The sequence below is a fragment of the Lontra canadensis genome, unplaced genomic scaffold, assembly GCF_010015895.1.
Source record: "Lontra canadensis isolate GAN:19392208 unplaced genomic scaffold, GSC_riverotter_1.0 scaffold85, whole genome shotgun sequence".
Taxonomy (NCBI): domain Eukaryota; kingdom Metazoa; phylum Chordata; class Mammalia; order Carnivora; family Mustelidae; genus Lontra; species Lontra canadensis.
This window is the reverse complement of record NW_022631079.1, coordinates 8,188,229-8,211,942: the sequence shown is the minus strand read 5'-3', so window position 1 is coordinate 8,211,942 and position 23,714 is coordinate 8,188,229. Positions and strand designations below refer to the sequence as shown.

The following is a 23,714-nucleotide window of genomic DNA, read 5'->3' as shown; positions in this document are numbered from 1 at the left end:
ACTACCTGAAGTAGTGTCAGCTGCTACTTCTCTGCCATCTTGACTCCTCCCCCTCCACTTCAATTTTTACCCGAGGTTTGGGGAGGGGCTCCAAACCATGGCGCCTTCACTCTCTGGTTGTGAGCACTGCTGTCTTCCTTTTGGGGCACTCCCTGGCCCAATGTCCTTTTTCCTTACAGTAAGCACACTGATCTGAATCTAAGTCTTCCCACCTGCCTTCTCTGTGCTTAGGCTTTTCCTTCCATTTACTATCCCCTACCCGTCTCCTCCCAACCTCATGTAATGCCAAAATTTAACCATTCTTTTTGTCTGTTTTTCATCCTCTTGGGCATCCCTGTTGGTAAACACCTTTTCTGCTATTCCCACTAATTCAGTCAGATTCTTCCCTTCAAATCCTTCAATTTTCTGAAGTTTCCTCCTTATATCTGGGGCTGACTGACTGGCAAACGCAAGATTCATTGCTCTCTGATTTTCGGGTGCCTCAGGGTCGATCGGGCTATACATTTTATAGGCTTTGATAAGCCTTTCTGGGAAAGCTCCTGGAGACTCATTCTTACCTTGAGCCACTGTACTAATTTTAGATAAATTTATGGGTCTCCTTGCAGCTGCACAGAGGCCTCCCAGTAGAGTCTGGCAGTAGAAACGTAAGCTCTCCTTGTCTTCATCGGAGTTTGGATCCCAGTCGGGGGGTTCCCTTGGGCAGTAGTCTTCCATTCGGTGGGGATCGAGGTCCTTGCCAAGTGCTCTTGCTTATCTCCTTATGGGTTTCTCACATGATGCGATCCCTCTCTTCTGCATTAAAGAGAGCCATAAGGAGCTGTTGAATATCCACCCAGGTAGGTTGGTGGGTAAGAAAGACAGTCTCCAAGAGACTAATTAAATCCTGAGGATGGACAGAAAAGGATTTGTGTTGGGCCTTCCAGTTATAGATGTTAGAAGAGGAGAAAGGGATATAGGTTAGGTGGTGGCTCCCTCTCCCATCCAATAGAGCAACCTCACAGAGAGGCAGCATTGGCGCCAACAGTACCAGTGAGGTAAAGGGAGGCAGAGGGGGATAGAGGAAAGGGGAAAGATCAGGGCGGTCTCTCTGCTTGGTGGTCCCGTAGCTGGACCCTGACCGTGTATGAGGTGGACTGGTAAGGGTGTCTCGGGACTGAAAGTCAGGTTTAGGGGGCAGATGGGGGGGAATTCCACATCCTCCACATCTGATGGAGGTAGGACGGTCTTCTTCCCTGGTTCCCCCTCATCTGTCTGTTCTGGTTTTGGTGCTTTGACCTACCTTAGAGGGAGAGAGATGGTTTCATTAGCAGGGGGAAGGTGGGACTTGAGCCATGATGGTGGCTCTTCTATCAGATATCGCCAGGCCACAATGTATGGTTTTTGGCCTCGATGTAGATTGAAGACCTCACTCAGGGTAGAATAGATCTGAGCCTAGGCAAACATTCCTTCCGGCAGCCACCCTGTGGAGAAAGTGAGCCACTCTAATTGGCAGAGTGTTTTTAGTTTTCCCAGGTAAATCTTGTCACCCGACTGCATGGCTTTACCTTGAAAATCCTTGAAATGTTCGAGAACAAGACCTAGGGGTGTCACAGGTCCCCTACTCCCTGCTTGTCCCATTTCTCCAAATACAACAAACAACACAACAGACAACAACAAAAAAAAAAAAAAAACAAGGCAAAGACAACCACAGGCCCAGTGATCCCCATCCAGAGCCTGCTTCTGGTGGGAACTTTCTTGGTCCCCGACAAACCAGACAACGGACAACAACAACAACAACAAAAAAAAAAAAAAAAAAAAACCAAGGCAAAAACAACTGCAGGCCCAGTGATCCTTACCCAGAACCTGGCACTGGTGGGGACTTTCTTTACCTCCTGACTGCCTAGGGGGACTTGAACCCCCCATCCGCCCAGGGGAACTCAAACCGCCCAGTGACTGCCTAGGGGGACTCGAACCCCCTGACCACCTAGGATAACTTGAACCCCCTGGTGACCGCCTAGGGGGACCAAAACCCCCTGACCATCCAGGGGGACTCGAACCCCCTGACCGCCTAGGGGGACACAAACCTTCTGACCATCCAGGGGGACTCGAATCCCCCTGGTGACCATCCAGGAGGACTCGAACCCCCTGACCGCCCAGGGGGACTTGAACCTCCTGACCACCCAGGGGGACTCGAACCCCCTGGTGACCACCCAGGGGGACTCGAATCCCCCATCTATCTACCAGCAGAGGGATGGGGCATCCCGACATCCACTCCAGCCCTGGGGAGCATGGCTGCATCCAGCTTCCCCCCGGTGGGTTATACCCTGGAGCTCCGCAACCAGTCAGACATACAGGATCCCAAGATCTTACCTCCGGAGGCTTTTCCCAGAAATCCTGATGCTGGCTCAGTTCTTATTGTTTGATCCCAGCTGAGCCCCAATGTTAGGGTCTGTGATCAAAGGAACGAGACTGATGCAAAGAGAAAGTCAAGCAAAGCTTTATTTCGCACCAAGCATCGAAAACCAAACCGACTGGTAGGGGCCATCTCTTTCGAAGAGGCAATGACAATGACCCTGACGAGGCAACTCCCCAGATGAGGCTGCTTCCCGGATGACGCTGCTCTGGCAAGACCGCTCCCCGGATGAGGCCGCTCCCTAGACATGACCTCAATGAGGCTGACGACTACCCCAACAACTACCCCAATGACTACCCCAACGAATACTACTACTCCCCCGCATCCAGCCTCACAGACTAACCTTTATAGAGGTTGTTGAGCCCGGCCCACACACAGGCGGCCAGTGAGATTGCAACACACAGGGAAAACTGCACAGTCATGCTTGGTGGGCAATATGAGTGACCAATTGAATTTCAATTCACCACAGTAAATATATGCATGTCCCACTGATTGGATGTCTCCATCTGGTCTGGCTCTCCCCTATATCTGGGGTTTGCAAGTAAGTTCCTCTGGCTAACCAGGCCCTCATACAGGCCCTCACAAAATGAGTTTTTAAAAACAAGAAAAAAATGCTGGCTGACTGCAACCTGCCTTTCTATCCAGGGTGCAAAAAGAAAAACATGCATCCAAGAATTCTCTACCCAGCAAGGTTGTCATTCAGAGTTAATAGGGAGATTAAGAATTATCTAAATAAACAACTAAAGGATTTTATTACCACTAAGCTGGCCTTATAAGAAATGTTGAAGGGACTTATTTAAACTAAAAAGAAATGTCATAATTAACAAGAAAATACATAAAAATAAAATCTTAAAGGCAAACGCAACATACAGTGTATGTACAGCAGAGGTAGTGGGTAAATCATTTATAAAGCTAGAGTGAAGACTAAAATAGTATGTTTAACTGAAACTACAATAATTAGTTAGAAGATTTATATTTTTAAAAAATTGTGACATCAAAAACATTAAACGTGGTTCCCCACAGTATAGAACTTCAACAGTTTTACATCAATGGAAAAGTCATCCACACAGAAAGTCAAAAAGAAAACATCAGTCTTAAATGAATCATGTATACTGGGGTGAATGGATAAAGATATCACATACATCAATACTATCCAGCCATAAAAAATAATGAAATGGTGATGGTTGTGGTAACATGGAGAACCTTGAGAATACTATATTAAATAAAATAAGAGAAAGACAAATACCATATGGTTTCACTTGTATGTAGAATTGAAAAAAAAAAGAAACTCAGATTCATAGATACAGAGAAGACATTGGTGTCTGCTGAGGGGAGGAACTTGGAGGCCTGGGAGGGTGGAGGGATGGAGCCACAGGGTGGGGGGAGGGGCTGCTTCTCTTCTGTCCCCTCCCCCTCCCTCAGGAGCCCTTTGTGACCAGACAATAGCTCAGTGATGTGGGTGTGGGGCTTGTGTCTGCACCTCCACACCCAGGGCTCAGTTGCCTAAGGGCAGCAGTGCGATTGGTCACTAACTCTCAGGGCTCAGTTGCCTGAGGGCAGCAGTGCGATCGGACACTAATGTCTGATGAGGAAAAATGGAGAATTATCTCTTCCCTCAGGAATTCTTTATTGATGGTTGGCTGAGCTCCAGTCCTACTATCTGGGCAGTTAATTCCATCTTTGCCTTCGTATGTGGACTGGGGCTCTTCATCTTCTTACTTTCCTATTTCCATCCTGATCCATCCTCACCACCAGGCAAGAGACACAGGAAGAGCAGGAAGGTAAGGAACCCTCGGCCCAGACCCAGCAGAGTGTGATTCTATCTTCTTTTCTATTATTCTTTCCACTTTTCTGAGTCACTGGAGAGACTCCTGAAATGGGAAAGAATAGAACGGGTATTCTCAGGAGAGAGTAGACCATCCAGGACAAGCCAGACTAGGCAGGGGTTAGAGGGACACAAGGATTTCTCCCCGAAGATCTCGGGCCGGAGTCCAGGTGTGGTGGAGGGGTCCAGGACAGCGTCCCAAACAGAGTGACCAGTGGCCGAGGACCGGAGGCTGAAAGTTGCCTCTCTATCGGAGGTCAGGCCCCTGAGTACCGGGTCACCAGCTGCCGGTCCAGGACAGGTGTTTCAGGTGAATGTTCCCCCTTTGGGGCTGATTGAGGTCAGTACTGAGCCCAGGAGGTCCCAAGCAGCAGCTAGAATGGGGCTCTGGCCTTGGAAAGTGGAGTCCTATGTGAAAAAGTCCAGCTGCACCACCAGGTCTGGGATTGTGTTTCTTGAGTAGAGGAACAGTGGCAAACTTCTCACATAGAATATCCTTCTGTACATTCTTCAAAAAAGGAAAACTGGAAATATTTGTATCCATTTTGAAAAGGAAATGAGTAAAACTAAAGAAAATCACAGCCCACCCCCTCTTAGTTAAATGTAGGAAGTCACGCTACTCATGAGCAGTGAGCACCTGCTGCTGGGGCAGGGGTCCCAGCCTCCCTGTGTTCTCTTATCTCAGTACCAAGCAGAGCCACGGAGAAGGAGCAACAGAAGCCAGAAAAGCCAGACTCTGAAAGGTGAGCATCCGCCACTCACCCCTGCATGCCCCAGTTACACTGTGCCCCCTGCTCTGAGGCCAAGCCCAACCGTCTCCAGGACACCAGGGCCTGAGCCCATCCCTCAGGAAACAGAGCACTGGGTGGCAGGTTGGTGGCTCCTGGGAGGGAGAGCACAACCCAGAGGCTTCCCAGATTCTGCGCCAGAACAAAGCCCTGAGGGGCTGGAAATGGGTGTCGCCCAGCAGGGGCCCCAGGGCCTGGACTGGGGGTGGGACCTCCTGCTCCCACTGTGGACAAGCTATTAAACTCAGCTCAGATTCCTCTGTGAGGCCATGCAGTCCTTCCTCCCCCAGCAAGGTCATGAGTGAGAAAACACTTTGGAAAAGACAAAGCGATCCCCAAAATGAACCCTGTAATCACCGTGTGGGCATGTGGCCTTGGACAGGGCTGTTTGGGGCTCCTGAGTCCAATCCCCCAAATGTCTCCCCTAAAGGGACATTGTACCCCATCTCCTGTAAGCCCCGCCTTCCTCTGTGACCCGGTCTCCTGTTTCCAGTTTTCAGAGATTGCCTACAGGATCTGGAAGAGGTTCAGGACCTGTTCTCCCTTCTGCAAAGGTAAAGAATCTGCCCCCTTCTCCCCTGGGTGGGCCTCCCGGAGTCTATGGTGTGATCCCTGGGGCTGCAGGGAATGGCCTCTGGGGCTGTTTGGGGGGGGGGGAGCTGGGAGGAGCCATGGGATAGATTGTGACCAAAGCCCTGGGCTGAGGGACAGCAGGAGCATTGTGATATGGGTGTGGGGCATGGAGGATCATGGGGTCCCCTCCCAGCCCCAGGCTGCTGCAAGGACAGCTCACACCTCCTGTCTCCCACAGCCACCTGGAAAGGCTCTCTGACCAGGAGGGCTTTCACCAGTCCTTATGGCAAGCAGCCCCTGGGCAGGTGCGCCGAGGGGCGCCAGATGGAGCCCGTCAGCCATGCAGGGAGGCTGTGGAAGACGCTGTTCCTGCCATGGCCTCATCACCTGCTCGTGCTCTGCTGACAGGGCTCCCTCAGCCTCTGGCCTCCACCCTGCCAGTGCGACCTCAAGAAGAGCAAACTAACTTAAAAAAAGTCCTACCAGACACAGTGAGAAAGAACTTTCTTCCAGGTAATTCCTACTGGGCCTCTCTCATTCCAGCCATCTCAGGCCTTGGCCATGCCAGCTACCCCATTTTATCCTTTTCCTGGTGGTGAGAAAGTACCAAGTCCTTGTTCCTGCCTGGCACATTACAGCACAAGTGCCAGCAAGAAACGTGTCCTGCCACCCACCAGATGCCTCGTTCTGGGGTGGCCTTACTAACAGGCAGATAGAGACTCATAACCCTTTGTTTGTCAATCCGGATGTCCAGAAGCTCCTTGAACTACTAATCAGCAAAAGGGTAGAACTGAAGAGTTGGAAGGAGAAAGAAAAAGTTGGGTCAGTTTTCAAACAATGGTGCCCAGACAACCACGTGAGCTTCTGGGGGACTCTGTGGAAGCTGCTGGGTGCTGAGCAGAACACCACCACCCTGCCATCCTTCTGGAACATTAAAATCAAAGCAGAGCCACTAGCCCAAACTCAGCTGTTCTCATCTTTCAAGGTCTTGGAAGACCACTTGCAATGGAAATGCAGCCAGCTCCTCTGGGGTCTCCCCTCTCTGCACAGTGAGTCCCTGGTGGCCACTGCCTTGTTCTCTACTCACTCTTCTCCATTACAGTTTCCCTCTGTTTTATTCAATGGGACCTCTAATTGCTTGCCAGTTCTAAACCAGGATCAAATTTCTACACAGTTTTCCCATGCCCCACCATTGCTCCACCGTGGGATCCAACCCCAACCCTCAACGCTAACCTTGCCCCAGCCCCAGATCCCCCTTTCACCCTCTGTCCCAATAAGACCACCTTCTCTCCCATCCCAGAGGAGGGCCAGTGGGGTATCTTGTGCTACATCCCAGAATAAGACACGATCCTTCATCCCAACTAAAATGCAACATCTGGAGTGGCCCTGGTTGCCAAAGCAACAAGGAAGGGGGAAGACTTTACCCACTATGGAGAAAAGATCTCCAAAATTCTTTAGCCAAGTCCCTCCCAAGCTTCTGGAGGACCACCAGGACTCCCAGGCCCACAGATCAGGTTCCACTTTTCAAGGGGACTTTGTCATCTTTAATATCCAGAAGCCACAGCTTCAGAGGAAGCTCAGCAGGAATAAACAGCTAAGCAACTTGCCCCACAAGGTTCAGCTGTCTCTGGAACTGAGGTGGCCTCAGGATGAATCCCCAGGGGTGAGTCAGGCACAGAGAGAGCAGGGGCTCTCAAGGCCCTTTGTGTTTAAGGGCAAAAGCAGCCAAGCTACATGGAGGACCAGGTCCAGATACCACAGGAAGTATCAAGCAAGATTCCAACTAGAGAAGAACTTTAGTAAGGGTTTATGGCAGTGTCTGAAGAGGACCCCAATAGGTCTCTCCAGGATCTCAGCTAGGTTCCCAGTGAAGGTTCTGGGAACCAACTCTGAGAATGAGTTTGGAAGACCCTTGATAGGGGCCTTGGAGGGTGATCCAGGAAAATACTTAGCCAGGGGCCCAGATAAGAAACATCTAGAAAAAACTTTAAAGGTTCATTTGCACAGGAAATTGGGACAGATCAGTGAGGGTCTGATCCCTGTGACTGTTAGTCGATACTGGTTTGTGGCCAGCCATGCTTTTCCCAAGTCCCAACCCCACATGGCTATCAGAAATCTAGCAATTTTGAAGGATCGGAAGCCCTGCGTAAACACCTCCCATGAGCTGTCCTTCCTTTGTCCTAACACTCAGCAGAAGCTGGAAACACACATCGTAAGTTTTCGAGTGAGGCGTAAGTGGGACCTACCTCTCCAAACTGTTGAGCCCATAGATCTCAAACTATGTGAAGCTCAACACTTGCCCTTTCCCCAGTCCCCCTTTCCGTGCTCATCCACCTTTGTACCTGGGGCCCCCTCAAAAGCCAAATTTTACAAGTTCTTGGGGAAACCACCTCTGCCCCATCCAGGAGAGAAGGGTATAACTGAAAAGTCTGATCCCACTTCAGGGAGTCCCCTGCCTGTTTCCTCACCCATATGTGAGCAAATCCAGCAGGCCCTGGGAGGGACTTCACCTGGTGATGGCCATCAGTCCTCAGAGATGTCTTTATCAAGACAGGAGGGCAGATCACCTTCTCAGGCCTCCATTCTCAGCCTCCCAAACAGAACCCTGCACAGCAAGACTGTTATGGGAGCCAAGAAAGACAACCTGGAACCAAGTCCAAGTTTAGCAATAGCCAGGAATGAGCTAAAAGAGGAGAGTGGAGGTCAGGCCTCACCAGACATGGTAGCAACACTGAAGATGAAGCTCAGGTCCCATACCCCAAGGTCTGAAGGGGCCACAGAGGTGATGGAGGCCAAGAAGGCCCCTGCTTGGAAAGTTGTCTTAAGACCCAGTGGGCTGGCCAACAAACCAGCCATTTATGTGGATCTGAGGAGATCAGGATATCCAGGTGCTAGGAAAAGCCCCTCACCATCTACAGTGTTGGTTGTTCAAGATCCAGAGGAGGTAAGCCTTAAAACAAAGGTTAGTAAGGTTGAGCTCCAAGAGAAGATAGAGTCAGAGAACCAGCCTGAAGTCCATACCACTGGTGTGCTTCCTCAAGATTCTCCCAGTGACATCCTCCTTCCAGACTTTGCTACTTGTGTGCTTGTTGAAGACAGTGGTACCAATGTGCTCCTGCCAGACTCTCACACTAATGCTGTCCTTGCTGTAGACAGCTTGACAGAGTCACCCTCCTGTTCCCAAATGGAATGTGCCAGTGGAGAGACACCAGCTTCCCCTGTGTCACATAACCTTAGCTCAAGTGGATCGAACAGTGAGGGGCAGCAAGAGCCCTGTGGACCAAAGGTTGAGGAACCAAGTGACAGCCAGAGCAACAGTGAGATCACTGATGAAGGAAAGGACCAGAAGAGACCCAAACCAGAAGAGAATGAAGACAGGTGTACAGAACCATGGGAAATCAGGGTTTCCCACGCTAGCCAGATAGGCCACCCTCCCCAGTCAGAGGATCAGGAGAGAGCCTTGGGAGCAAATACCTCCAGCTCATGCCACCAGAAAAGGGACACGTTTTTCTGGAAAGCCACTTTAGACAAAGGATGAAGAATTTTCTGCAGTGCCTTAATCCCAATAAAAAAAGCAAAGGACTGGAAGGCCCCCTTCAAAAAGGCAAGCCTGCTTCGGCTCCTGCCCAGAGCTGGGTGCCAGTCAGAAGCAGATCGGTTATGGACGACAGGGCTGCCAAAACTCAGATGATCGTGACAGCTGTGGGACAAATCCTGGTGGAAAAATTGGGACTCCACCAAGGAATTCAGGCCTCAGAGATATATCAGCACAAGGAATTGCAGTCCCCAGTACATAGGCATTATTGCCCCCACAGGGCTTTCGCCTCCACAGACCAGAAGAGGGGGATGGGAGGGATAGCCTCCAATCAGCAAGGTACCCCCAAGGGTCATAGCTGCCCTAGCAAGAGCCAGCTGACCAGAGACAGGAATGGTGAATGGGAAAGCCTCCCCAGGGACCTGGGGCCCCCAGGCAGACCCGGCCAGCACCAGCCAATGGTGGCAGGTGTCTCAGGTCAAGTTCACCATTATCCTACATGCAGTCTTCGAAAATATGTCTCAACCTATCAGTCAGAGAACGCTTCACACATCTTTCCTGGTCAGGAAGAATTCCTTCAAGAAAAAATCGAGTATATGCAAAGAAAGCCCATTTTTTCTCACATTAGCACATCCTCTGTGTGCTAATGACTTCCCCATGCCACAATTTTTATTGTTTCCCAAAAATATATGTATGTTTGGTTTTTTCTCATGAGTGGTGCTGGACTTTGTGTGTGCCCTGCTTGTGTGTGTTGGGGGGGGGGGGATCAGGGTTTTCTCTCCCTGAGGGCCTGCTTTGGCTTCCAGAAGGAATGGGGCATTGGAGGGCCAGTGACCTCCACCCCCTTCCTCACACACCTTCCATTTCCACAACAAGGTGAACAAGACCCAGAGTGGGACCTCGCTCTGCCCATCCTCTCCTGCTTTCCCTCCACCTGAAATTTGTGTGGCTGTAGGGAGGCTCTGCTGAGGCAGAAATCACACTCAGGCTCCAGGAAGATGGAGTCCTAGATCAGAGTGGGGCCCGCAGTTGGGAGACGCAAGGCTGGCCCTGAGGGCAGAGGTGAGAAATCCTGCCGCCACCCCAGGAGACTTCTCTTCCCAGAGAATCCCATCTTAGCTCCATACAGCCCCTCTTGCACTCGGAGCAGCAAAGGACGAGCTCACTCCCGGAGTTGAGGGTGTGTGGGGTGCCACAGAGACCCCCAGGCACCAGCCTGCTCAGCCCCAGGGCACTGAAGGTGCCTGCTCACCAGCACCCCCTTCCCCTTCTGGGGGTTGGAGGGGGTGTGGCTGTGGGCAGGGGGACCCTGCCCTGAGGGTCAGGACCACATCCTGAGGCCAGGAAGGAAGCCAAGTGACAGGGTAAGCCCATGCCTGGTGTGACGACTGAGGATCCTTTGTGTCCCACTGCCACCTACGGGCCCAGAGGGGAGCAGTTAGAGGCCCTAGGACTGTCCCCACAGGATCTCCACCCTACTCCAGCTGCCAAGTCCAGGGGTGGGGTGGTGGAGGGGGTGGGGTGGGGGTTGTACATAAGCCACCTGAGCTCCCACATGGGGGGCCAGGTTCCCAGAGGCAGCAAGGCCTTCAGGCAGAGACATTAACTTCTGCACAATTTGATAAGCTTGTAGGACTGCAGTCCCCAGGACGGACTTGTGGTCTGTGACCTTTACCTACACATGTGGCCCAAGGATGGCTCCCAGGGGACTGGTGGGGACTCGGAGGCCAAGGGACTGGCCCGGCTCCTGCATGGTTATCCCAGAGCCCAGAAGGGCAGGAGGACAAGATGGGGCTTGTCCCACCCCAGGCTGGAAGGGACGTGTCCAGAATGAGGGTGCAGTCCAGGAGGGCCCCCCCTGCATGCCCCGCTCCCAGTCCAACATTGTCCTCCAGGGCCCCTCACACATCACTCAGATGGTGGAGAGTCCCACTCCTGGAGGGATCCCCCATCCAGATGGCAGCAGGCATGGCCCCGCCCTCATGCTGTCAGGATACCCCATGTGGGAATGTATCTGGGGTGGGGGACAAAGTGGGTGCAGTCCTGCCCTGCCGCAGCTTCTCCCTGGAGCCAGGTCCTGCCTCTAAGTCCCCAGGGTGGGCCAGCAGAGACAGTGTAGTCAGGACCCGGGGGAGGTGGTACAAGGACAGACAGCGCCCCAGGCCCTTGGAAGCTCAGGAGAGGGTGGCGCAGAGCAGAGTCCTGAACCTGGCTGTTGCTAGGTCCTCCCAGTGGCATCAGTTCTGGGAGTTGAGGAGTCGGACGTGCACCCCACGCTCCTGTTGGTAGAAGTGCTGCGGACAGGAGGCTGGTGGAACAGCCAGAAACAGGAAGGAGCAAGTCCCCTTGCCCTTCTCCTGCCAGATGGCACAAGAAGGCCAGAAAGGGAAGGCCCCATGCCAAGAGACCTTGTGCAGAGACCTCTGACAGAGACCCACACCAAGACCTCCCACAGAGACTCATACAGAGACCCACACTGAGACCTCCCACAGAGACCCACACAAAGCCCACACAGATCCTACACAGAGACCTCTGACAGGGGCCAACATCAAGAGCCCTCATGAACACCATGTCCAGGGATGACCTTCAAAGCCCTCCCACACATAACTTATGCAGAAACTCTCACAGTGGACAACACCAAGAGACTTCACAGAGACCTGTGACAGAGATCCACACAGACTTCTCTCAGACACACCTCAGAAACTGATCTGAATACCCACACATAGCTCTGCAGAGCCCACACAGAGGCCTCCCAGTGCCCTGCAGACACCAAAGACATACCCTGAACAGAGGCCTCACCTCCATCCTTAGGAACCCAAGTAGCCACCAGTGACAGGCCCCGCATGGATCTGAAGCCACTTAACTGGCAGTGCAATTGTGCTCTACAGAGAAAAGACTTGTGTATTTTTTAATTACTTATGAAGAAGACTTAGATTCCCCATGTAAACCTGAAAAATCCTTTCCTTCACAGATTTTCATTAGCTTGAGCTCCCATGCACAGTTTAAAGAATCAGAAACTGAAAACAAAACTTTGCCATCGTCTAATGAGGGAAGAACTCTTATTTGTCCAGTTTTAGCTACGGTTTAGTGAAATGGCCTCAGGGGTCATGTTCTTTATTTTGTTAGGGACAAGTCCCTCCACCCAAAGTGACTTCTTCACGTTGGAAATGCTGTAGGGAGGCCTACAGCCATTGGAATGTGGGATGGAGTGAACCAGCAGAGAGTCCACTGACTGAGCTGTACAGACAGCACACTCTTTGGCCCAGAGCAGCTTGTGGTAGGTTTGCGAGGCTTGCTTTATTTTTAAATCAAAGAATTCACAGTGTCAAACACATGAAGCTGTTTCAGAAATGAGACAGTTCGGCAATATTTCTGTTATTGCCTTTGGTTTGTTTATATTTACTGTTAACAACATAAAATAATTATATCTTTTTCTTTTTGTTCCTTTTAAAATATGATAGTATCCTTAGATGATATCACATATACATCCAGAATATGAAAAAAATCACGAGCTAATGCTCAGCTATGGTAGCTTAAACTTCTGGAGTGTTCAGAAAGTTTCATATTTTAAAGAATCTTAAGGCATGTTCAGTTTCTATGACTCGGGAAGTCAGGCTCTGCTTTATATTATCAGCTAAAAAAGGGCACAGTGCTTAAATAATTTTGATATCTTAGAAAATATTCCATTTAGTTGCTGCTTGAAATATATATTACCTCAATTAAATTACTTGGAAATTGGCATTTTAACATCTTAAATTTAAAAAGTATACATTTAATCAGCATTTCATTATAATAACAAAGATCTCACCATCTACCTAATATTATCCAAACTGGACACGTAGTTGAGACTCCATATTTCTCACTGGTCTTAAGAGTCCTGTTGCCCTGATTTGATAAGATCTAGATAACAGATCTCAAGTGTATGCCTAAATCTCTCAGGTCACCTGTTGAGGTGATGATACCACAATCTTTTCTCTCAGAAGAGAGCAAGAGCTGGTGTCAGTTCTGTGGGTATATATACGTTTTTTTAATTAAGAAAAAACATAGGAAGTAAAATATTTTATGGACTCACAGTTATTAATTTTATTAACATTTTGAAATTTGCTCCCTTGATACTTTCTCATGTTACTGAATCACAGGAACTATGGAAAGTGGCCCTGGATAGCCTATAATGTCCAATCAGTAGTATTTAATAACCAAGACAACTCATCATTTCCCTATAGATGCCTGCATCCACGATAACCCACAATCATAAAAAAGATACTTTCTTTTTTAAGTTTAAGCTACTTCTAAACCATGGTTTTAGTCAGAATGAAATTAAATTCTTGTAAGAGGTATAAAATAATGTAACTTCTAACAAAATAGATGGGTATTTTTGAAGTCCTACCATCTTTTGAAGGAAAACATCACTGCCTCGTCTCATCCTGATAACAAGAAATGAGATGACACAGCTCTTTGCTCTCAGCAATTTTATGTGCGTGTGTGTTAGTTGGTTCTGTGGATCAGATGCATTAGTATTCTTTTTTTTAAAAAAGATTTGTGGGACAGACTATTGTTTTTTAATTTATTTTCAGCATAACAGTATTCATTGTTTTTGCACCACACCCAGTGCTCCCTGCAATCCGTGCCCTCTCTAATACCCACCACCTGGTTCCCCCAACCCCCCACCCCCCATGCTTCAAACCCCTCAGATTGTTTTTCAGAGTCCATAGTCTCTCATGGTTCACCTCCCCTTCCAATTGCCCCCAACTCCCTTCTCCTCTCTAACTCCCCTTGTCCTCCATGCTATTTGTTATGCTCCACAAATAAGTGAAACCATATGACAATTGACTCTCTCTGCTTGACTTATTTCACTCAGCATAATCTCTCCAGTCCCATCCATGTTGCTACAAAAGTTGGGTATTCATCCTTTCTGATGGAGGCATAATACTCCATAGTGTATATGGACCACATCTTCCTTATCCATTCGTCCGTTGAAGGGCATCTTGGTTCTTTCCACAGTCTGGCGACCGTGGCCATTGCTGCTATAAACATTGGGATACAGATGGCCCTTCTTTTCACTACATCTGTATCTTTGGGGTAAATACCCAGGAGTGCAATTGCAGGGTCATAGGGAAGCTCTATTTTTAACTTCTTGAGGAATCTCCACACTGTTCTCCAAAGTGGCTGCACCAACTTGCATTCCCACCAACAGTGGAAGAGGGTTCCCCTTTCTCCACATCCCCTCCAACACACGTTGTTTCCTGTCTTGCTAATTTTGGCCATTCTAACTGGTGTAAGGTGGTATCTCAAGGTGGTTTTAATTTGAATCTCCCTGATGGCTAGTGATGATGAACATTTTTTCATGTGTCTAATAGCCATTTGTATGTCTTCATTGGAGAAGTGTCTGTTCGTATCTTCTGCCCATTTTTTCATATGATTGTCTGTTTTGTGTGTGTTGAGCTTGAGGAGTTCTTTATAGATCCTGGATATCAACCTTTTGTCTGTACTGTCATTTGCAAATATCTTCTCCCATTCTGTGGGTTGCCTCTTTGTTTTGTTGATTTTCCTTTGCTGTGCAGAAGCTTTTGATTTTGATGAAGTCCCAAAAGTTTATTTTCGCTTTTGTTTCCTTTGCCTTTGGAGACATATCTTGAAAGAAGTTGCTGTGGCTGATATCGAAGAGATTACTGCCTATGTTCTCCTCTAGGATTCTGATGGATTCCTGTCTCATGTTGAGGTCTTTTATCCATTTTGAATTTATCTTTGTGTACAGTGTAAGAGAATGGTCGAGTTTCATTCATCTACATACAGCTGTCCAGTTTTACCAGCACCATTTATTGAAGAGACTGTCTTTTCCACTGTATATTTTTTCCTGTTTTGTCAAAGATTATTTGACCATAGAGTTGAGGGTCCATTTCTGGGCTCTCTACTCTGTTCCACTGGTCTATGTGTCTGTTTTTTTGCCAGTACCATGCTGTCTTGGTGATCACAGCTTTGTAGTAAAGCTTGAAATCAGTTAACGTGATGTCCCTAGTTTTATTTTTGTTTTTCAACATTTCCTTAGTGATTTGGAGTCTCTTCTGATTCCATACAAGTTTTTGGATTATTTGCTCCAGCTCTTTGAAAAATACTGGTGTAATTTTGATCGGAATGGCATTAAAAGTATAGATCGCTCTAGGCAGTATAGACATTTTAACAATGTTTATTCTTCTGATCCAAGAGCATGGAATGGTCTTCCATCTTTTTGTGTCTTCTTCATTTCTTTCATGAGTGTTCTGTAGTTCCTTGAGTACAGCTCCTTTACCTCTTTGGTTAGGTTTATTCCCAGGTATCTTATGGTTCTTGGTGCTATAGTAAATTGAATCGATTCTCTAATTTCCCTTTCTGTATTTTCATTGTTAGTTTATAAGAAAGCCACTGATTTCTGTACATTGGCTTTGTATCCTGCCACGTTGCTGAATTGCTGTATGAGTTCTAGTAGTTCGGGGGTGGAGTCTTTTGGGTTTTCCATATAAAGAATCAGGGACAGACTATTTTTATAGAAGTGATAAATAAGACATGTGTCTTGTTAGTGTCAGTAGCCATTCTTACCCCACTTGGAATAAGGGCAAGCGAGGAACCAACACAAACATTTTCTAGGAAGTGATTCCATTACCTCGAACTTTTCTCAGTAGAAAAAAAGGTGTGAGGTCTCAGGTAGGAAACTGAGACACTTTTGCCCCACAAAAAAGTACACAATTCATAAGCTATTAAGACTGGGAGGGCTACTGCATGCTGTTGGCTGGAAGGATTTGCAGAGAGCAGATGAAGAACAGGCACGTTTAAGGTGTCTTGGCCATAGCTAGGTCACCATTTAGAAAATGTGCCCGTAATATAAGTAGGAAACAAAACTTGGCCAAAGCATGCTGCTTGTCCTATCTTCCCTCAATTTACACAGGGAAGACACTGCCCTCCACCACCACCTCCCCCAGAACCCTCCCTCATTGTCAGACACTTACTGCAGACTTCAGATGAAGAAGTAGGTAAAGAAAGGAAGAAGAGAAGAGGAGAAGAGGGGAGACAAAGAACTATTACCAACACACACATGTGCACGCACACACACACACAAACACACAATGGTGTTGGTCTCTGCTTTATCCCAGCCACCTAGTTAACAAATGGGGATCCCATGGTATGGAGAGTCTCCCCAAGCCACATGGGTACTCAGTTTCCACATCTGACTCTAATCCAATGCTTCCTCTGCTACACAACTTGAGCAGTGTGAAAGGATCCCTTTCCTAAGCCAGATGATATCCCTACAGGAAATTATTTCCATCACCACCAGATAATGGTACATATCACTATTTCAGAGAGAAAAAAAGGAAGAAAAAGTCATCTTGCCATTTAGATAATGAAAATTTCAGAGAATAGAAACCTCTCTGGATCACAGTCTGGTTTTTCGTTTGTTTGTTTTTTAAATATTTTATTTGACAGAGATAGTGAGAGAGGGAACACAAGCAGGGGAGCTGGAGAGGGAGAAGCAGGCTTCCCGCCCAGCAGGGAGCCTGATGTGGGATTTGGTCGTGGGATTGAGCCAGAGCCGAAGGCAGACGCTTAATGACTAACCCACCCAGGCACCCAAATGACAGTTTGTAATATTTCTTTAAAAAGAATGACAAATGGGAATTTAATTCTATTAACTTTCATGAAAATAAGTACAATGGAGTGTGTTCCACTTTTCCTGCTGGGTGGACTCCTTGGTGAGAGGTGTACCTTTCTCCACATCTTGAATCCACCTGCAATTCCAAGTAGTCCTCACAGATTTTGAGGATTGGAGGCAAAAGTACACAAAACCCAGTTCCTGGAGATACCATTCCTGCTTTGCTCATCTGAGAAGCTTGGGGAGTCCATTAAGAGTGAGACGGTTAGGGCCGATTTAATGTTAAAACCTGTTTAAGTATTAGGGCCTGCTTAACTAGAGCGGCTCCATATTGCCTAGGTAGCCATAATGTTGTTTACATCCACGGACTTCACTCCAAGAATAAACGCCCCATTAGTTCCTGGTATCAGTTCCAGCTATCGATTCCAGGAGTAAATGCCTTAACAATAGAAGCCACATACCTTGAGGTCTGCGGTTATGCCCTATAAAACCAACCTGTGAGATCGGGATGGGGTCACTCTCTTCGGAGGTGGCCCTGTCTGGTCAGTCTGACTTCTAGTGCTTGGCATAGAATAAAGCTTTGCATAACTTTCACTTTGTCTCAGTCTCATTCCTTTGATAATGGACCCCAACAGAGACCTTTCTGTGGAGGAGCTCACCAGGGGACTGGACAGGACAGTACATAGGGGTGCAGAAGGAACACATTAGAACTTCCATTTGGAAACTTTTTCATATCATTTTTTTTAAATCCCTATATTTATATGAGCTTTGCCATGGATATAAGTTATAGACTTACTATGCATGTAGTTAAATTACAAATACATAAACACACACACATAAGAGGATACATACTCTGAAAGATTTTTATGGGCTCAAAGAATGGTAGAAATGTAGAGACCACTGACATGAACAAGATTCCCAGTCTTTTCTAAGAAGCTGATCCAGAATCCAAAACAACCATGGGTTCTGGGCTCCATCAGCCAAACCATGTATATGGCTGGTCCAGAAAGAATGAGGACTGTGGAACTCCAGAAGAGCTGTTTCACCAAACTTGGCAACCTTGATCATCCCCTCATAGGCAGGGCATGGGTGACACAGAGGTGAGTGAACCATTCTGCCCCAACTCACCTGCAAACACAGCACAGCTGTGCACAAATAGGACCCCAAGCCTGTGGTGAGGGTTTTGTTGAGGGGAAACTAAAGGGAGCTGAAATTCAGTTAGAGTGCAGTGAAGGAACCTCATGCCCTTCCTGGACCATCAGACCTACGGGAGGTGTGGGGAGGGTGCAGAAGCTGTGGGGACCCCAGACAGCATTTAACAGAGATCGCACACACCATACTCAGGAGAATGGCTTATCGTTAAGAATGCAATGGTTTGCATTTCCATTACATTTTTGCAAGTATCCTATTGCTTTCAAGGTAAAATTTTGTAGGTAGTTTTATTTCCCAACATAAAAAAATGGAAAATCTACTGGGAGATGTTATTTGCTTTGGATCATGTGAATAGTTGTGGGGACAGAAAAGAATGGATTCCTGCCATCAAGCATATGGACACAGTGATTTGGCTAGGAAGCAAGGGGGCTAAATACATTGGACCAAATTAAACAGCTTGGCTATTCCTCGGGCGCACAACCACTGATGGTGCTCACAAGCTGGCGTATTAAGACAGACCTCTAGCTAACAGGCCAAGCAGCTGCTGTGAGTGCACTTAAGCACAGACAGCCCGGAAAACCCCCAAGGTAAGGGCTGTAAGCATGGATGCAGCAAGGTCAGCCAATGACCCAGTTCTGGTGAAGGCAGCATCTGCGCCTGTCAGCTCTCGCCATAGAGGATGATGTGAGGAGCACAAGTAGAGAAAGAGAAGTATTTCAACTTCGATGTCAGAATCAATCACCTGAATGTATCACTAGATGTAGAAAACGGACTGAACTGAGAGTCTAACCGGTTCGTCCACGATGCGCTGTCTACGTTACCTGCTTGTCTTCTGCAGAAAGGACGTCATTATTTCTCAGACTCTCTGATCCCCACCACACTGGGAGAGTCCGATATACTTGTCAAGGTGAAGCCAGACATCAGGGGACAGACTCACAGGAAGTATGAATGTCATGCAGCTCACCAAGAGACAGGCACCAAACGAAACATTTCATGGCATGACATGATAAGATATGATATATGATGGATGTATCGACAAACAAAGGGACAGTAAAAAATACTATAAATTATAGATGTGAAAAAAAAATGACCTCTGCCATCTCAGGAGAAGTACTCTACTTTTAACTTCATTCTGCCACTCTCAAGGGCTATCATGTCTGTGTTCTTTTTATTGGGGTGACATTTTTGCCTGTACTCAGCATATGGATAATTTATCAGTGAACAAGTTCTTATTAAAACCCTTTGTAGAGGTGCCTGGGTGGATCAGTAGGTTAACCTCTGCGTTCATCTCAGGTCATGATCTCAGGGTCCTGGGATCAAGCCCAGCATTGGGCTCTCTGCTCAGGGGGGAGCCTTCTTCCCCCTCTCTCTCTGCCTGCCTCTCCGCTTACTTGTGATCTCTCTCTCTGTCAAATAAACAAATAAAATCTTTAAAAAAAAAACCCTTTGTGTTCAAATTACAAGAAGACTTTATATAATAAATGTCTTTTTATTATATAAATGTCATTTAGTTTTATGATAATTTATACATTTGTATACATCTTATACATTTTTATAATAAATGTTGTTATATAATAAATGTTTTGTGAATGTCCTCTTTGTTTTATATCATTCCACTGATACAAGTCCACTAGTTTTCTAGGGAATAACAGTGGGATGGTGAAAAGTCAGAGGTTGAAATCTTAAGCAAAGGGAACCAGAGGGCCCAGGCTGAGACAGTGCTTAAGAGAGAGTGCAAGAACTGAAATCATCTTGGTGGTTTTAACATTTATGAATTTTTACTATGTCAAAATAAATATAAAATTTGGGAGTGGAAGAGTTAAGCCAATCTTAAGAGAATACATCCAAGCCAGTGATGCACTTACCCATTAATCTCTTTCTCCCCATACATTGAACAGGTTTGGCTAGAAGACCTGTACATTTCACTGATTTCTAGAATTCAAGAATTATGTCTCCCAATAGAAGGTAAAAGCTTACCTGTGTTCCCTTTACTGATGGGACGGTGGGGGTGGCGGGGGGGAGATCCAGCCCTGCTAATAGCCAGAAGTGGCCCTGATTCACACCAGGGCTGTGTTACTCTTCTCTTGGACATAAATGCCAAGGGGTATCACAGAATACCAATGCCAGACAAAGTTACTCTGAGATAATGATAAAGGGGGACAAAATGAAGGTAACTCATAATTGTTTTCTAAGTATAGAAACAAAGATCACCCCAAAATACCAGGCACCCCATTCTCTTCATTAATATGAGTGACATCTACCTCATTACTGGTAATGGTTTTTTCCGACTATAATCTTCCCTCCTATAGATAAGATTTATTGATATCATAGAATTGCCTCTGCCTTCAGCATCCAATTAAATGTGGTTAGATTCAGCATCCAATCTAAATCCAATCTAAAGTGAGCCCCCACTTTTCGTCCTTCCCTCAAATCACCCAACCAAAACCCAATCCAACAGTAGATTTTTTTCTAAAACCTCCTCCCCAGACACCTCCTGGTTCCCCATGGTGTATGTCCTCCCTTGTTGCAATGAATAATAAGCCCAACTTGTTCTGGACAAAACTTGTTCACAGGAGTGTTCCTGGTGGTCTCTGGCTAGAGGATGTGAACTTTGGAATGATCTCAAGGCAACCAGCTGACTCTCCCTCCCCAAGGAGAACACCCCCTATTCTTCAGCCCTTCCTCCAAACACCACTCACTCCACAGCACTTGCCTCCTCCCCCAGCTGAGTCAGGTCCCACGTGCTGCTTCTCCAGACCCCTTGCACTCCCTCCTGTGACAGCCACTGCCTATCATGGCAGGCTTCTCACAAGCACATTGAAAGCTCCTTGCAGGCCCAGGGAGGAATGTCTGACCACATTGCCTGTACTTAGTTTGGTGCCTGTTGAAACGGATCAGTAAAAGTTGGCTTATTCATGGACACATGTCGTAGAGCTTTCCAATCTACCTGAAGACTGAATCACAACAGTGTGATCACATCTTTAAAAAGGTTTCCAAGTAGCCAATATGTTTTGATAAGAATCTGTAAGATAAAATAGCATTAACAATTGAAATTTAATGATGCAAAGAAAACTCCAAATTATTGAATCTAAATCTTTTATTTTATATGTCAAATACAAATATCCTTGTTGCTTTTGAGATTAATCACAAAACTTACGTGTTTACAGAATACAGTTTAAAAAGCAATTTTACCTTAAGGTATTATTTCTATGATGACAAAAAAATCATTTAAAAAGCTATTACCAAAGAGTATATTTAAGATAATTTAAATATGCAACTTGCAACAGCTATATATCTTGTAAATCTACTATTCTAAAAACATGAAACAATTATCTCTTGTTTACTTTAACATTTAATGTGCTAAAAAGTCCAGAGAACCATTGGTTTATTAATAAATTCATATAAAAAAGGGTAGTGATCAATCACACTGCATGCATTTTCCCTCTTTGAAAATTATTTTTGAATTATTGAAAGTGTTTAAAGACATTATTTGAAAGGTGTGTGAGAGAAAGGAAAATATGCCTGCATGCTTATTGTCTAACAATTTAAATTACAAATATACAGAGGTACCAACTTTCAGTTGTTAGATGAATAAATTTTAGAGATTTAATGCACAAAGTGGTGGTTATAGTTAATAATAATGTATTATATATTGAAATTTGCTAGGAGAGTAGATCTCAAGTGTTCTCACTACAAGAAAAGGGCAAAGACATAAGGTTATGGGTATATTAATTAGCTTAACTGTGGTATGATTTCCTGGTTTCACTTGTGAGATGATTGTGAAATCATTTCACAATATGTAGGTAAGTGAAAACATCACATTGTACAACCTTAATCCATACAATCTTTATTTGCCCATCATACCTCAATAAAGCTAGAAGAAAAAATGCATAGATGTATACACACACATGTATATCCGTATATGTTACATGGTGATATACATGTGTGCATTTTAGCATCCTTAAATTTGTATTACCAGGGCACCTGGGTGGCTCAGTGGGTTAAGGCCTCTGCTCTCAGCTCAGGTCATGATTCCAGGGTCCTGGGATCGAGCCCCGTACTGGGCTCTCTGCTCAGCGGGGAGCCTGCTTCCTCCTCTCTCTCTCTCTCTGCCTGCCTCTCCACCTACTTGTGATCTCTTTCTCTCACTGTGTCAAATAAATAAATAAAATCTTTAAAAAAAATTTGTATTACCTATTCCAGTTTTTGCTGGAAAATACTGTTTTCATTATTCTACATAATATGGCACACTAAGGTTGATAAGCAGATATGATGCCCAAGTAACTTTTTTCTTTCTCCGAGGGTTTCTTCCAGGTTTGGAGAATCGCCTCCCTGCTCCACACCAACCACTGCCAGCATCCCCAGATCATTCCCAATCCTCTGGTTCTCCAAAACTTTCATGAGTATAAAGAGAGGTTTTTTCTTGGGAAAACACTGGATAGCTCTGCTATTGACCACCTGTACGTTTACAATGAAGGATCAATCCGTGTGATTTGTCTATAAACTTGAAAGGGCAAAATGAATGCTTTTCCTTTTTACTCAGAATAACTAAAGGTATGAATGAACATACTATTAAAGGTAAAATTTCATTAAAAGGTGTTCACAAAAAAGAACTAAGAGTTCTTTGTGTGTCCCTACATCTAAGAGGTTTTCTCCTGGGATTTGTTTTGATTGTTTTATAATGTTATGTTTTATAGCTAAGTTTGTGATCCATTTTGAGTTAATTAGTGTGAAGGGTCTGAAGTTTGGGTTGAAATTTTTTGAGCTTACGGATGTCCATTTTCTCCAGCATTTTTTTTTAAAGACTGGCTTTCCTCTTTCAGAAAAAAAATTGTCAGAGACCATAGTGAGTGAAGAAAAAAAAATGCAAAACTGAAAGTGAAGATTTTCATTGCCTTTGTAAAAAACGCTTTAAGAGATTGCCATTTCTAAACAAATAACAATTTATAGATAGAGTTACATTAAGCAATAAATAATTGTGAAATTGAATCATGTTCAAAGTTAACCTACTATGTTTGAGGAGAAGACCTCATTAATCATATCCATTGCTATGAGATCATCACAACTTTGCGGGTATATTGGTGAATCTGAGACACAACTTGATCTCACATGGCCCTGCTGTCATCCTGGGCCCTCACTCAGGATTGTAAGGCCACCCCCACTTTTTCTGTTGTGTCTTCCTCTACCTTCAAGCCAACAATGATATGTCAAATCCCCTCTCTGACCTTTTCTTCTTTTACCAGACAAAGCCTGTGTAAAGAGCTCACCTGATTGGGTCTGGCCCACCTGGATAATCTCTATGTCTTAAGGTCAAGTGACTCAGAGTTTTAATTACATTTGCAAAAATTTCTTCACAGTGGTACCTAGATTAGTGTTTGATTGAATAATAAGAGGACCTGAATCTTGAAGGACTGTGTTTAGAATTATTCCTACAATGGGGCACATGGGTAGCTCAGTCAGTTAAGCATCCAACTCTTGATTTTGGCACAAGTCAGGATCTTAGGGCTGTAGGATTGAACCTATTTAAGATTCTCTCTCTCCCTCTCCCTTTTCCCTCCCCTTCCTCTCTAAAATAATAATAATAGAATTATTTCAACCATGGCTTACATCCATACTATTCTCCATACTGGCTTCACTAATTTACAGTCCCACCAACAATGCATGAATATTCCCTTTTCTCTACATCCTCACCAACAATTCCTATTTCTTCTGTTTTTGATGGTAGCCATTCTAACAGGTGTGAGGAGATATGTCATTATCATTTTGATTTGCATTTTCCTAATGGTTACTACTGGTATGCATCTTTTTTTTTTTTTTGTACCTGCTGG

The 23,714-nt window shown here is 45.9% G+C and overlaps 1 pseudogene; it reads left to right on the top strand.

The window, feature by feature from the left end:
* Positions 1–3,987: 3,987 nt before the first annotated feature.
* LOC116882602 lies at positions 3,988–9,790 on the top strand (annotated as a pseudogene).
* Positions 9,791–23,714: the final 13,924 nt, after the last annotated feature.